The sequence below is a fragment of the Ascaphus truei genome, chromosome 15 (genome assembly GCF_040206685.1).
Source record: "Ascaphus truei isolate aAscTru1 chromosome 15, aAscTru1.hap1, whole genome shotgun sequence".
In the NCBI taxonomy this organism is placed as follows: Eukaryota; Metazoa; Chordata; class Amphibia; order Anura; family Ascaphidae; genus Ascaphus; species Ascaphus truei.
In genome coordinates this window covers 22006036-22021332 of record NC_134497.1, presented here as the reverse complement: position 1 = coordinate 22021332, position 15297 = coordinate 22006036, and the positions used below count along the sequence as shown (strand labels likewise).

Sequence of the window (15297 nt, the reverse complement as noted above, 5' to 3'; positions counted from 1 at the left end):
TGGTGGGGAGTGCGTGGGGGGGGGGAGGAGTTGGTTGCCCATTTGGGAGGGGGGGTATATATATATATATATATATATATTTTTTTTTTTTTTTTATATATATATATATATATATATATATATATATACACACACACACACACACACACACACACACACACACACACACACACACACACACACACACACACACACACACACACACACACACACTATTACATCGCCTGTAACTATCTCATAGTTGCTTTAATTCGCTGAATATTCTGAGCGGAACCACTGGCAGACACTGCCACACTACGTACAGCCGAGTGTAACAGGCCCCGGATATAAGAAGCCGGTTACCTGCTAAGTATATTCAGTTAGAGGACGAGGCCGGAAGAACCGCGTCTCGCACATTCCAAGCACACCCCCCCCCCCCCCCTTCTATCTTTTTGTTGTTGCTGGTGGTATGCAGAAACCGCTGGACTGGTGCCAGGAGTCTGTCTGCGGAAACAGCAACAGCCACTACCGGGCTCAAAATCCCAAGCAAAACCCCACAGCGCCTGGCAGGAATATCCCCCCCCCCCCCCCTGCTGGGGCCAAACTTGGCAAAGAAAAGCAACTATTAGCGGCATTACTGGCGCAGACACAGATCCGGAGCATCCCCCGTGTGTGGGATCTGCAGAGCGACGACTCCTGGGGACGTGATATGGGTATATACCACCCTGCACCCCTTTGTGCGTTGGAGCGGAGGTAAAGGGGCAGTCCCCGCGCAGCATGGAAAAGAGGCCCTCCCGTTTGAAGTTAAATTTGCCCTAATTTGCATCCTGTGCAAAAACAAACAAACAAAAAAAAAAAAACACGCGTTTCTATTTTCGCTGGGCCCTTTTAATACTAATCTTCGAGAGCAAGTGGTCGCTTCCACTTTATCTCTTTGGCTAGTGGCGGCAGCAACATTAATTTCAATAAAAAAAATTTAAAAAAAGGGAACGGGGGGAAGGGGGAAAACGGGGAATTCCCCCCCCCCCCAACAATTTACGTTCATATAAAACAGTTTCCCCAACAGTCCAGGCACAAAAGAGACTAGGTAAAGATTGCAAAACCCATCTAACGTGGGGACATCAATAGAAGACCCCCCCCCCCCCCCCAAAAAAAATAGATTTAAAAACCCGGTTATTTTGATATGTTATCATTGATTCCACAGCCAGGTCACGTTCTGCCAATGAGAGCAAACCAGCTCTGTGACGTCACAGCCAAGGCCCCTCCCCCCCCCCCCCTCACGTCTAGCCTGGCAACAAAACGCTGCTGCTAAAAACGTGAGTGACATCACACGCATGGACGCGAGAGCGCGGTCACCATGGACCCAGCCTTAGGCTAAGGCCCCGCTGCCTCAGACCATGTGCCCGCACTGCAGACAGGCGGCGCGTGGAGAGGCACTTGACCGCTAAATGCGGTCTGTAGGTAGCGGGAGCGGCGGTCTCCCGGGCTGGATGAGGGACCCACCACATGCCCTCTGCTGCTCTTCGTGCTGATCCCTCCCCCCCGGTCCACACACCCACCGCTGAAAGGCTCATCAGCGCACCACGTGACGCGTCTCCGCTCGGGATCGCAATTTTCTTGCATCCCCTGGCGGCTGACGCGTCACAGCGCGTAGTGAGCCGTGCAGCGAGGGGGGACTGGGACCGGATTGGAAGGATACCCCTGCTGGTGAGGAACGCGCACGCGGCTGCCGCAGGACGCAGCTGGACCAAAGCCTTAGGCTGCGCTTATAGTGCCGGCGACAGCGACTTCACGTCAAAACAAATGCATTGCCGCCGCCGCGTGCGCTTATAGCAAGCGCAACGCGACGGAGCGACGGCTTGGTCGCGATTGATGGAAGTCATCTCTATTTGATTTTTCCAGCGACCGCAGCCTGACGTCGCCGTCGCTATAAGCGCAGCCTGACGTCGCCGTCGCTATAAGCGCAGCCTGACGTCGCCGTCGCTATAAGCGCAGCCTGACGTCGCCGTCGCTATAAGCGTAGCCTTAGGCTGAGATTATACCAAGAGCTGCAGGGCGGCAGCGCAATTCTGTGACGTCACCCTGCGCTTCCGCCGAGTGGCATCTTGATTATACCAGGGAGACAGGGCAGGAGGAGGCGTGGCCGTGAGTGCGGTTCACCCTCCTTGGCTGAACCACTCACGTGACACAACCGTCGCCAGAGAAAAAAAAAATATGGATGCCTCTCCCCCAGTCGTCCGCATTCCAGCACGGCGCGCTGCGGCTGGCGGTATGAGCACTTTCAGTGTATGTATGCTACTTGTTTTGACGCCGCGCGCATTATGCGGTATAAACACGGCCGTAGGCTTTGCAGTGCAGATTCTCTTTATTTATACAGCGCCCACAGTATACTCTGCGCTTTACAAAGAGACAATACAGGACAGGGAATTATAATACAATAAGTGCCACAAACACAATCAGACAATAGGAAATCCCTGCCCCGGAGAGCTTACAATCTAAGTGGTATGCTGGGAGATTTACAGAGACAGCAGGTGAGGGAATAAGCGCAGTAGATGGGAGGGCCTGGCCTTGATGGTGGGTAGGTCCAGTAGATGGCAGTGCCTGGCCTTGATTGTGGGTAAGTGCAGTAGATGGCAGTGCCTGGCCTTGATGGTGGGTGAGTGCAGTAGATGGCAGTGCCTGGCCTTGATGGTGGGTAGATGGCATTGCCTGGCCTTGATGGTGGGTAAGTGCAGTAGATAGCAGGGCCTGGCCTTGATGGTGGGTAAGTGGAGTAGATGGCAGTGCTTGGCCTTGATGGTTGGTAGGAGCGACTGTGGGTGTGAGACAGTCGCTACAAGTCCAGGCTGTTGAGATGCTTCATTTAATAGGCGAGTTTTCAGGTTTGTCTTAAAGGGGAGAGAAACTACTTGGCGTATATGGAGTGTGAGGGAGCCACACAGGGAAGGGGCAGTGAGGGAAAAGGTTTAAGGTGAGAGAGCAGTAGAGGTGAAAGGGGTGGTGAAGGGCTGTAAGCAGCATGTTACAATAACCCAGGCGGGAGAGGATAAGGGGATGCCTTACAGTTTTAAAAGCAGATTTACAGAGGAAAGGGCAGATATTGGCAATATTATAGAGGAAGAAGCAACACATTTTAGCTATGCCATAAATGTGAATGAAGAAGGAAAGGGAAGAGTCACGTCACTCCTAGGCAACGTGCTTTGGCGACAGGATAGATGGTACAACCACTTACTGTGATGGATAAAGGAGATATTAGGCCACATTTGGGAGATGGAGGGGGGGGGGGGAGGGAATAGGACCTCAGTGTTAGACATATAAGTTTAAGGTGACAGAGCAACATCCACAAGAATATAGCCAGGAGGCAATCAGAGACTTGGAGATGGATTGCAGGTCGGGGTGGATAGATATATCTGTGTACCATCTACATAGAGCTGATACCGAAGGCCAAAAGAGCTGATGAGGTCACCAAGTGATCGTGTGTAGAGAGAGAAAAGAAGAAGTCCCAGAACAGGGCCCGGAGGTAAAACCAGCAGACATATCAACTGGAGACGGGGACATGTTAGTAACAGAGGCAGAAAATGTGTGATGGGAGAGGCAACATGAGGACCTGGATGGAGCGGTGTTGCGGACACCAAGAGAGTTTAGAATATGCACAAAAGAGCGATCGACAGTATCGAAGGCAGCAGAGAGATCGAGCAGGATTAGTAGGGATAAGGGACCTTGGGATTTGGTTTCATGTAGATCATTGGCTACTTTAGTGAGCACAGTCTGAGCGAGCTGTACAAAACTCAGATTGTAAGGGATCCAGGAGGGATTGGGAAATGAGAAGGTTGATTATACGGGAGAACACGAGACGTTCCAGCAATGTGTCAAGTAAACGGAAGGAGGGACGCAGGGCGGTAGTTAGTAAGTAACGTGGGGTCTAGGGTGGTTTTCAGAGTGGATGTGACCACCATATGCTTAAAAGGAGGAGGGGAAAGAGCCAGAGGACGAGGAGGAATTGAAGATGTGGGTGTGAGCGGGGACTAAGACAGGAGTAAGAGTTCTGATAAAGGTGTGAGGAATGGGATGGAGAGAGCTTGTGATGGAGGCAGAAGAGAAGATCATCTCCCCTCCTGAAATCCCTCTCCTGGCTTCCAATCAAATCCCGCATCTCACACTCCATTCTTCTCCTCACTTTTATAGCTTTACACTCTTCTGCCCCTCCTTACATCTCAGCCCTAATTTCTCGCTATGCACCATCCCGACTCTTGCGTTCTGCTCAAGGATGTCTTCTTTCTACCCCCTTTTTATCTAAAGCCCTCTCCCGCCTTAAACCTTTTTCACTGACTGCCCCACACCTCTGGAATGCCCTTCCCCTCAGTACCCGACTAGCATCCTCTCTATCCACCTTTAAGACCCACCTTAAGACACACTTGCTTAAAGAAGCATACGAATAGCACTGTGGATATTCTGAACACATGATCCATAAAGCTTGGCCCCCTGCAGACGCACTTACCAGAACTCCCTCCTCCTGTCTCTGTACGTTCTCCCTACCTACCAATTAGACTGTAAGCTCCTCGGAACAGGGACTCCTCTTCCTTAATGTTACTTTTATGTCTAAAGCACTTATCCCCATGATCTGTTATTTATATTATCTGTTATTTATTTGATTACCACGTGTATTACTACTGTGAAGCGCTATGTACATTAATGGCGCTATATAAATAAAGACATACAGTGTACAATACAATACAATTAGCTTAGGAACTTCCAACTCTAACGAGAGAAAAGGAGTCCGGAGTGGAAGGAGGTTTAGGTAGAAGCAGAGAGGATGCGGAAGGGACAGAAGGAATCTCCTTGTGGATGGCATCCACCTCGCCTTTAAAGTGGTCAGCCATGTCCTGAGAAGTGAAGGAAGGAGGGGAAGTGGCAGGAGAGGGTCGGAGGAGGGAGTCGGATACAGAGAACAGACGGCGCAGGTTGGATTTGTGAGTGTTGAGGAGTCAGAAAAAGTAGTGTTTGGCCTATTGTTTGTATAATAAATATGAAGTAATCACTAGTCAAACAGATAAACTGACTTCGCTGATAGAACTGAATGCTGCCGACCAGAGAAAAGCAAAAAACATTCAGGTTTCACAGGATGCAGGACAGTTACTTTAAAAAGTGCAATCCCACAGGGGCGGACAGTTACAATTCTCAGGGGCCTCTGAATGGGGGAGGGTTTGTCAATCACAGTGCTTTCTTTCCCCTTACCCCCCTGTCATTATCAGAGACCCAATAAAGATAAGGGGAGGTGAGGAGGGGGACTCTGGCCATACAAGCGCTTGCCAATTACACAGTGACCACTCACTCACTCACACAGTGACCACTCACTCACGCACACAGTGACCACTCACAGAAGGGAAATCACACCCCTTCCAAGTCTCACTTTAAATAATAAGTTACAAATACTTAGGGGTTAAAGAAAACAAAAATGCATCAATGACCCAGATGTGACCCCTTAAACATGTCACTGCTATTAGTACAGCTCCTCCTTCTTTATCGCTCTGGTAAGGACAAAGTACCGCATTCTTTTCAGCTCCGGGGACCCCCTGCTCCGCGAGATCCTTACCTCCGTAGGGGGCGCCGGTGGTACCTCCCACTAGGCCATCGGAATGGCGGGTTTAAAGCTCCCATGTTCCGCGGGCCAATAGAGAGCCACCACGTCACCCCTTGCGGCTTCCCATTGGCCCGCGGGACCGGGACATTTAAACTTGCAGAGCTGCTACAGGTGCCCCCTACGGAGGTCTGTATCTCGGGGAGCAGGGGGTCCCCAGAGCTGAAATTAATGCGGTTCAACTCCGGAGACACCCCGCTTCCCACCTGGGGGGGGGGGGGGGGGGCCAGTGGAGAAACACTTTAAAGTTGCAGTCCCCCCAAAAAATTAAGTGTACCCCAACATATCCGTGTAACTGGCTGACTTAGAAATATTCATACACTTAATAATAATATCACATTTGCCTCTTATGAAAACAGAATTAATAATGTTGGCTACAGGCATACCCCGGTTTAAGGACACTCACTTTAAGTACACTCGCGAGTAAGGACACATCGCCCAATAGGCAAACTGCAGCTCGCGCATGCGCCTGTCAGCACGTCCTGAACAGCAATACCGGCTCCCTACCTGTACCGAAGCTGTGCGCAAGCGGGGAGACTATAGAGCCTGTTACAAATGCGTTATTTACATCAGTTACGCACGTATATGACGATTGCAGTACAGTACATGCATCGATAAGTGGGAAAAAAGGTAGTGCATTATTAAAGCAAGGTTGCGTCTTAGAATCGAGGAAATACGGTATGTTATCCTGGTGAACCCTAAAATAAGGTTCTTTACAAGAGGATGTCCGGAACGCCCCAATTCTTCTGGCTGAAGTAATATCTGTAAAGGAATATGTCTTTGAGGATAAGCCATTAATCCGAGGAGCTGGAGTAATGGTTCGAAAGGAGTGGAAGACAAAATGTTCAAGTCCCGAGCTGGCAGTGGGGGGCCGAAGTCCATGTCCGAGTCTTTCGACTGCTTTGAGGAAACGAAAAAACGTGCTAGTCGTCATTAGCTAAAGAGGTATAGAAGAAGCAAAAACCCCAAGGCTGTAACTTGGACCTTCAGAGGATTAAGGCCAAGGCCTTTGTCATATCCAGTCGCACAAACAAACCTAGCACGTAAGAAGACTTGGCTTCCGCCGCATAGAAGCCTTGTGGCTCACACCAATCGGAAAAAAGCCTTCCATACCATATGGCAGAGAGGACTCAACTCCCGCCCTCAAACAGGTCAGGTTTTCAGGATATTCCTGCTTCAGAACAGGTGGCTCAATCAGTCCCAAGTTCAGCACAGGTGGCTCAAATAGAGGCTCCGTCTTCAACAGAGCCTCTGATTGACCACCTGTGCTGAAGCTGGGGTATCCTGAAAACCTGACCGTTTGGGGGGGGGGGGCGGGGATTGAGGACTGGAGTTGAGCACCCCTGCCCCATGGTATATGTTGGACCTAGATTGCTTTCTGGACTGCGCTGTCCAACAATCACTTGCTTTTCAAATACAGCATCTCAATCCCCATGCCGACAAGGTGAGGAATGCCAGATCTGGATGCCTTACTGGGCCCGGTGTGAGGAGATGTAACTTCCAGGGAGCTTCTATGGACATCTTCAGTAGAACCATGGTCTCCTTGGCCAGAATGGGGCTAGAACGATAGTCTCTACCTTCTCGCTGATGACTTTTGTTGTCAGAACTTGCTGAATTATGGGCAGAAGAGGGAACATGTACACTAGAAGTTCCACTGTATCGACATTGCTTCCAAAAAAGGTCGCTTTTTGATCGGGATTACACACACACACACACACACCTCTTCGCTGCTCAAAGCTTTAACCAAGAGTCACTCAAAGTCAGCTCTGAACATTTCACCGACAGCGAAATGAGAAATAAACTGTCTGATCCTACAGGAAACTCGGAAGCAAAGAAAAGCCAAGCGGGGGAATTCAGAAAATACACAGGATTCCATTTCCAGTAGAAGCTCAACCACGCAACCCAACTATTTATTGTTTAGCCTCCTTAAAACACGTCACCGTCATGGTCACTTTACTCCTACAGTGGGACTGACCTTAAACCAGGTCAGTTTCATTAGGTCACTTTACCCCTACGTGGGACTGACCCTTAATTCCATTAAACACGTCCCTGTCATTAGGTCACTTTGCCCCTACGTGGGGCTGACCCTTTATCCCATTAAACACGTCCCTGTCATTAGGTCACTTTGCCCCTACGTGGGACTGACCCTTTATCCCATGAAACACGTCACTGTCATTAGGTCACTTTGCCCCTATGTGGGACTGACCCTTTATCCCATTAAACACGCCCCTGTCATTAGGTCACTTTGCCCCTACGTGGGACTGACCCTTTAACCCATTAAACACGTCCCTGTCATTAGGTAACTTTGCCCCTATGTGGGACTGACCCTTTATCCTATTAAACATGTCCCTGTCATTAGGTCACTTTGCCCCTACGTGGAACTGACCCTTTTCAACCAAAGAAGTTTTTATTGAGTGCATGGTACAATCATGACAATATCTACCAACCCACTGTCTTATACAAGGGTACTCACGTCAACTCATTTAGCATTGTTACGCATAACGGACATACTGGGGAGACTGACAGACAAACCAGACTTTCGACAAAGATACAACAGGGGCAGGGAGGGGGGAGGGAGGGGAGGTGGGGAAGAGGGGGGGAGGGTAGCTGTCGCGTCTAATTTCGAGACCACTGGGGTCTCATAGGGGGGTCCCGACGGAACTGACCCTTTAATGCAAAATTGTCTGACTGGTAATGAATATTGGAAATAAAACATTTTCGGTTGTATTATTTAATCGGTTGTAGCGCTGACAGCATCGGTAGCGCTGCACTTAGAATATTTTTTCTGACATGATGAGCCCCTGCCCCACAGAGCTTACAATCTAATTGCGGCACCCGAGGCACAGGGAGATAGAGGAATTTGACCAATGGAGCCGACGCCTAGGATTGGAGCCAGAATCACCCACTTCAAAAGCAGTGTTACCACCAAGTTATGCCTTCAGCCATATATTATTAGGTCCCCGCCAACCCCCAAAAACATCACTTCCACTTTGCAATATATACAGAATCTGCAATACCGCAAAAGCACTTACCCATATAACACCCGACCTCCTCCCGTGTTTGGTTTGAAAGTTTAAGATACATTCAGTAACTTTTCAAATGTGCGGCCCAAAAAAATTATTTATTACAAAAACAACAAATTCAGTAAAGTCTGGGATCCGACCTAAATGGGGTTCGGCGTCTCCGGTTGTTATAGGGTCAGGCGCCACGCGCAGCTGAAAAATATTATTTAAACTTATGGATGTAATCCGCTGCTTTAGAAACAGGACATCTACCTTCCAGCCAAACGTTTGACTTCGTGGTTGCGAGAAATAAATGCTTTTTTTTTTTTTTTACGTATTGGGGTCCTGTTTAATGCGGATCTCATCAGGCACCTCGTGTTCCAGTCATTAAGTAAAGGGGGTTTCTGACTTACTTTCCAAAGTACCCCACAAAACAAGTTATGGGGGGTGAAAAAGTGGCAAAAAAATATCCGCCACCGTACAGGGTCCGTGCAAATGACAATCCTACATTGTGAGCACTTTCACGTCTCAGACAGGTCCGCAACGCTGCCTTTCCCCATCATCTCTTAGCATACAGCGCTTCCAGTGCAGCTAGGGATTCTGGGTAATGACATGCAAATGGCCACACAGTGTGTCACTCTATACTTCTCATCCATTTTAACATGGGACCCCTATACCTGCCGCATTGCCCTTTTTCAGCCTGGTTAAAGAAGTACAACGTTTCCAAAGTACAAAGGAATGTACCGTTTATCCATATACAGTCTTATTTTCACAAGAGAGATTAACTAAAGATTGTAAAGTCGGAAAAAATAAAAATATATGGTATACCTGACATATATATTCTATGTTTTAAAGCAGCGGTGCGCAAAGTGGGGGCGCTGGATTTGTCTGGGGGGGGGCGCGAGCGGTTGCAGAGGCCCCGCGCTCTTCCCTGGGGCATTTCAATTAAATGTCGGTGGATCGCGTGAGGCCCCTGAAACTCTCAAACTTACTTGGACTCTGCCGGCGTCACTCGTGTCCATGGCAACGTGGCGTCAAATGACGCTGCGGGTGACGTGACGTCACACGTGTCAAATGACGCTGCGGGTGACGTGACTACGCGGCGTCAAGGAGGTAATGAAGGGGGGGGGGCTCAGAACGGAGAAGAGCAGGCAGAGGGGGGCGCAGCAAAAAAGTTTGCGCGCCCCTGTTTTAAAAGGTTTGAGTTACCTACAGCAGCGGTGCGCAAACTGGTGGGCGCAAGATTATTCAGGGGGGGGGGGGTGCGGGTGGTTGCAGGGGCCCCCCGCGCCTCCCCCAAGGCATTTAAATTAATGCCGGGGGATCGCGTGAGGACTCTGCAACTTAACTTACCTTCTCTCCGGTGACGTGTCGCCATGGAAATGCCGCGTCAAATGACGTCACGTTGGCATGGCAACTTGATGTCACTTGACCCCTCTACGTCATTTGACGCTGGGAGCCGGAGAGGAGGCGCGAGCAGGGAGGGAAGCTGGAGGGGGGGGGGGGGCGCAAGAGGGAAAGATTGAGCAGCGCTGACCTACAGTTATCTTAATAAACGTGTCCCAGTCATGCGTTCGCTTTGGTTCTAAGAGGGGCTGGGACATTTGTTAAAGACCAGTTACAATGGCAGCCATATTTCAAAGGCCCCGCAAAGAAAAAAAAGAAAACTACATTTTGGTGGTTGTTTAAAAAAAAAAAAAAAAAAAAGTTAAATACATATTTTTTTTCATGTCAGGTATTGGGAATATCCCTGCTTCAGCACAGGTGGCTCAATCAGTGGCTCAGTCAGAATGACAGCACCCACCTGTGCTGAAGCAGGGATATCCTTAAAACCTGACCTGCTGGTGGCCCTTGAAGACTGGGGTTGGCCGCCCCCCTGGTTTAAAATGCGGCTTTGCTTTCATCAGCTGGGACTTTAAATGGGGAGGGGAGCGAACTGAAACGCGAATCCCCCTCCAATAAAAAGTTACTACTGTAGTTATACACCCCTTGTTAGTCCGAATGGAGAACTACACACATCAGGACACAAATACTTACAAACTTTAAAAAAAAACAAAAAAAAAGATTTCAAACCACAAAAAAGAAAAACATTTACAAAAAATAAAATAAAAAAAACACATTAAATACTCGTCTTGTTTATTGGTAAAATCAGCAAAAACATTAAACAAATCCCTGGGACCCGCTCACTTTGGTCCTTCACGGGACTGCATTGTTAACCGGTTGTTCTACCTTTATTTTCTTTTAAATCCCAAAATGTATTTATTTTTCACCTCAACCCCTATAGAAAAATTGCAATTTAATCCCGTAATTTAACCCGTTTCAAGCAAATATATATATATATATTTTTTTTTATATAAACCATACAATGTGCCCTGTGTACATGAGGAGTCCATATTATTTGCTCACCCCAATAAAAAAGAAAAAAAAAGGAAAGGAAATACACTGATTAAAGTCCGTCACCCCTCTTCTCAGACGCCCAGTTAGGAAGGAGAATGGGAGATGGACGCTAAAATGCCATGTATTCCAGGGAGAGCTCGGAAAAAATTGTCAAATTCTTATATTTGATTTTTGTTTAAAAAAAGAGACTTCATCCACCTAGTTTTTACCTATTTATTGCTGTCACTAGTTCAGTATAGTCCTTTTAGGGCCACATCTTACAACTTATTTGAACCTCACTAGTTCAGTACAGAAGAGGACCACATCTTCCATCCTCACTAGTTCAGTACAGAAGAGGACCACATCTTCCATCCTCACTAGTTCAGTACAGAAGAGGACCACATCTTCCATCCTCACTAGTTCAGTACAGAAGAGGACCACATCTTCCATCCTCACTAGTTCAGTACAGAAGAGGACCACATCTTCCATCCTCACTAGTTCAGTACAGAAGAGGACCACATCTTCCATCCTCACTAGTTCAGTACAGAAGAGGACCACATCTTCCATCCTCACTAGTTCAGTACAGAAGAGGACCACATCTTCCATTCTCACTAGTTCAGTACAGAAGAGGACCACATCTTCCATCCTCACTAGTTCAGTACAGAAGACGGCCACATCTTCCAACCTCACGAGTTCAGTACAGAAGACGGCCACACCTTCCAACCTCACTAGTTCAGTACAGAAGAGGGCCACATCTTCCAACCTCACTAGTTCAGTACAGAAGAGGACCACATCTTCCATCCTCACTAGTTCAGTACAGAAGACGGCCACATCTTCCAACCTCACGAGTTCAGTACAGAAGACGGCCACATCTTCCAACCTCACTAGTTCAGTACAGAAGAGGACCACATCTTCCATCCTCACTAGTTCAGTACAGAAGAGGGCCACACCTTCCAACCTCACTAGTTCAGTACAGAAGAGTGCCACATCTTCCAACCTCACTAGTTCAGTACAGAAGACGGCCACATCTTCCAACCTCACGAGTTCAGTACAGAAGACGGCCACACCTTCCAACCTCACTAGTTCAGTACAGAAGACGGCCACATCTTCCAACCTCACGAGTTCAGTACAGAAGACGGCCACACCTTCCAACCTCACTAGTTCAGTACAGAAGACGGCCACATCTTCCATCCTCAGTAGTTCAGTACAGAAGAGGACCACATCTTCCATCCTCACTAGTTCAGTACAGAAGAGGACCACATCTTCCAACCTCACTAGTTCAGTACAGAAGACGGCCACATCTTCCATCCTCAGTAGTTCAGTACAGAAGAGGGCCACATCTTCCAACCTCACTAGTTCAGTACAGAAGAGGGCCACATCTTCCATCATCACTAGTTCAGTACAGAAGAGGACCACATCTTCCATCCTCACTAGTTCAGTACAGAAGAGGGCCACATCTTCCAACCTCACGAGTTCAGTACAGAAGACGGCCACACCTTCCAACCTCACTAGTTCAGTACAGAAGAGGGCCACATCTTCCAACCTCACTAGTTCAGTACAGAAGAGGACCACATCTTCCAACCTCACTAGTTCAGTACAGAAGACGGCCACATCTTCCATCCTCAGTAGTTCAGTACAGAAGAGGGCCACATCTTCCAACCTCACTAGTTCAGTACAGAAGAGGGCCACATCTTCCATCATCACTAGTTCAGTACAGAAGAGGACCACATCTTCCATCCTCACTAGTTCAGTACAGAAGAGTGCCACATCTTCCAACCTCACTAGTTCAGTACAGAAGAGGGCCACATCTTCCAACCTCATTAGTTCAGTACAGAAGAGGACCACATTTTCCAACCTCACTACAGGCATACCCCGCATTAATGTACGCAATGGGTCCAGAGCATGTATGTAAAGTGAAAATGTACTTAAAGTGAGGCACTACATTTTTCCCACTTATTGATGCATGTACTGTACTGCAATCGTCATATACGGGCATAACTGATGTAAATAACACATTTGTAACAGGCTCTATACTCTCCCCACTTGCGCACAGCTTCAGTACAGATAGGGAGCCGGTATTGCTGTTCAGGACTTGCTGACAGGCGCATGCGCGAGCTGCTGTTTGCCTATTGGGCCATGTGTCCATACTCGCGAGTGTACTTAAAGTGAGTGTCCTTAAACCGGTGTATGCCCGTGGCATACCCCGCATTAACGTACGCAATGGGACCAGAGCATGTATGTAAAGCGAAAATGTACTTAAAGTGAAGCACTACTTTTTTCCACTTAATCGATGCATGTACAGTACTGCAATTGTCATATACATGCATAACTGATGTAAATAACGCATTTGTAACAGGCTCTATATAGTCTCCGCTTGCACACAGCTTTGGTACAGGTAGGGAGCCGGTATTGCTGTTCAGGACGTGCTGACAGGCGCATGCGTGAGCTGCCGTTTGCCTATTGGGTGATATGTCCATACTCGCGAGTGTACTTAAAGTGAGTGTCCTTAAACCGGGGTATGCCTGTACAGAAGAGGACCACATCTTCCAACCTCACTAGTTCAGTATAGACGAGGACCACATCTTCCAACCTCACTAGTTCACTATAGACGAGGACCACATCTTCCAACCTCACTAGTTCAGTACAGAAGAGGGCCACATCTTCCAACCACACTAGTTCAGTATAGACGAGAACCACATCTTCCAACCCCTTAGAACCTCACCAGTTCAGTATAGTTCTATATAGGACCACATCTTCCAACCCCTTAGAACCTCACTAGTTCAGTCTAATTCTATATAGGACCACATCTTGAAACTTCTTTGAACCTCACGAGTGCAGTAAAGGCCTCAACAGAACCACATCTTCCAAATTCTTTGACGCATCAAAACGGTCAGTATGCAGTGAGAAGCAGCAAGGGGTCATCATAATTTCGGCACAAAGTCAGCACCCATGTGCCATCTGCTCCATTAGGACACCTACTATGCCATATAGAAGTTTGGCATGGATGCATCAGTTGGAATGTCTCACGGATGCTCTACGAGGAGTCAGCCCAGGATGCATGGCCAAGGAAGGTTGCAATATTCACTCGAAAAAGAGTTTAGTTGCATCCTGCTTCCAGCAGTTTGAATATCACCAGAACCAAATCCCACAAGATTTTGGGGTAACAACATCTGGCCAAAAGTAAATAGCTACTTCTTTTTTATCCTCCCCTTTAAATGAATATGCAACATTATAGAGTGATTTGCAGTATGTACATCTACGGCAAAGCGTTGCATTCTAGTATGTGAGAGTGGATCTGCGTGCCATGGGGGGGCCACGTCGGCCCCCCATGGCACGCAGATCCACTCTCACATACTAGGATGCAACGCTTTGAGATGCACATACTCTATAATGTTGCATATTCTTTTTTTTTTCCTTAAATGAAGTAGCAATTTACACTTGCCCCCCTTCCCACCACCCAAACAGCACATTATCCAAGGGCAGATTAATTAACCCCCCTCCCTCTCTAGTGCAACTTGGCATCATCTTGCCCTGGTTGCCTTGGGCTCACCCCTGCTCCTCCCCCCTTGGTACAGCCCACCGCGCACGCTTTATTGCAGTGGGCAAAACCAAAGGGGGAGATTAGGGGGGAGGGGCAGGGGGTCCCAAAATACAAAAACCTATGGGAGAGGGGGGGTAATACATATGCATGAAATCTCCCCCAGAGGTGGACACGTTTGCAGAAATCCCTGTGCAGCGAAAAAAGGGGGAAAAGGGGGAGAAAAAAAATGTCACAAAAAAAAATCACAGTTTCATTCATAAGAGATAGCCAGGGGGTCGCAGGCCCAGGGGAGGGCGGCCGGGCAAAGGCAGGGCTGCGAATTAAAAGTTAAAGGAGGGGGAGAACTTACCTAAAATGGCTACTGCGGCAGCCCAAATACAAACAGCTATTATTTGGTGAAGTTTAGCACAGACACCCTCTGCAAGGGGGGGACACCCTAACTTGGGGCCCGGGCACGCCTCCCCCGCGCCGCCATTGGCTGCGGCCCGGGGTGAGCTGGCCGCCCATTGGCGCGCTGGCTTGTCAAACAAAGCGGTGGTCGTTTTCAAGGTCGGTTGTCGGCGCGCGGTGGTGGCCTCCGCTCGCAACCATTGTGCTGCTATTTGCATGGATGAGATGGGCTCGCTGATTGGCTGGCGGGGGGCAGTGAGGATGGGAAGGGGGGTGTAGTGAGGTAGAGGAGGGGGGGAGTTAGGGGGGCTCATGTTGGATATTTGAGCTGGTTTTCCTGCTGGGTGCACACTAATCCCTATTATGCATTG

General features: G+C 48.5%; 1 protein-coding gene across 5 annotated transcripts in view; it reads right to left on the bottom strand.

Moving 5' to 3' along the window:
• Positions 1–15029, bottom strand: part of CHD6 (chromodomain helicase DNA binding protein 6) — a 189724-nt gene extending 174695 nt beyond the window's left edge. For 3 of the 5 annotated variants that reach the window (XM_075571933.1, XM_075571930.1, XM_075571934.1), the window contains exon 1: positions 14886–15028. The gene's annotated coding sequence lies outside the window, so the exon portion shown is untranslated. Of the gene's footprint in view, positions 1–14885 lie in introns of all 5 variants that reach the window. The other 2 variants (XM_075571929.1, XM_075571932.1) reach the window with 1 other exon arrangement.
• Positions 15030–15297: the final 268 nt, after the last annotated feature.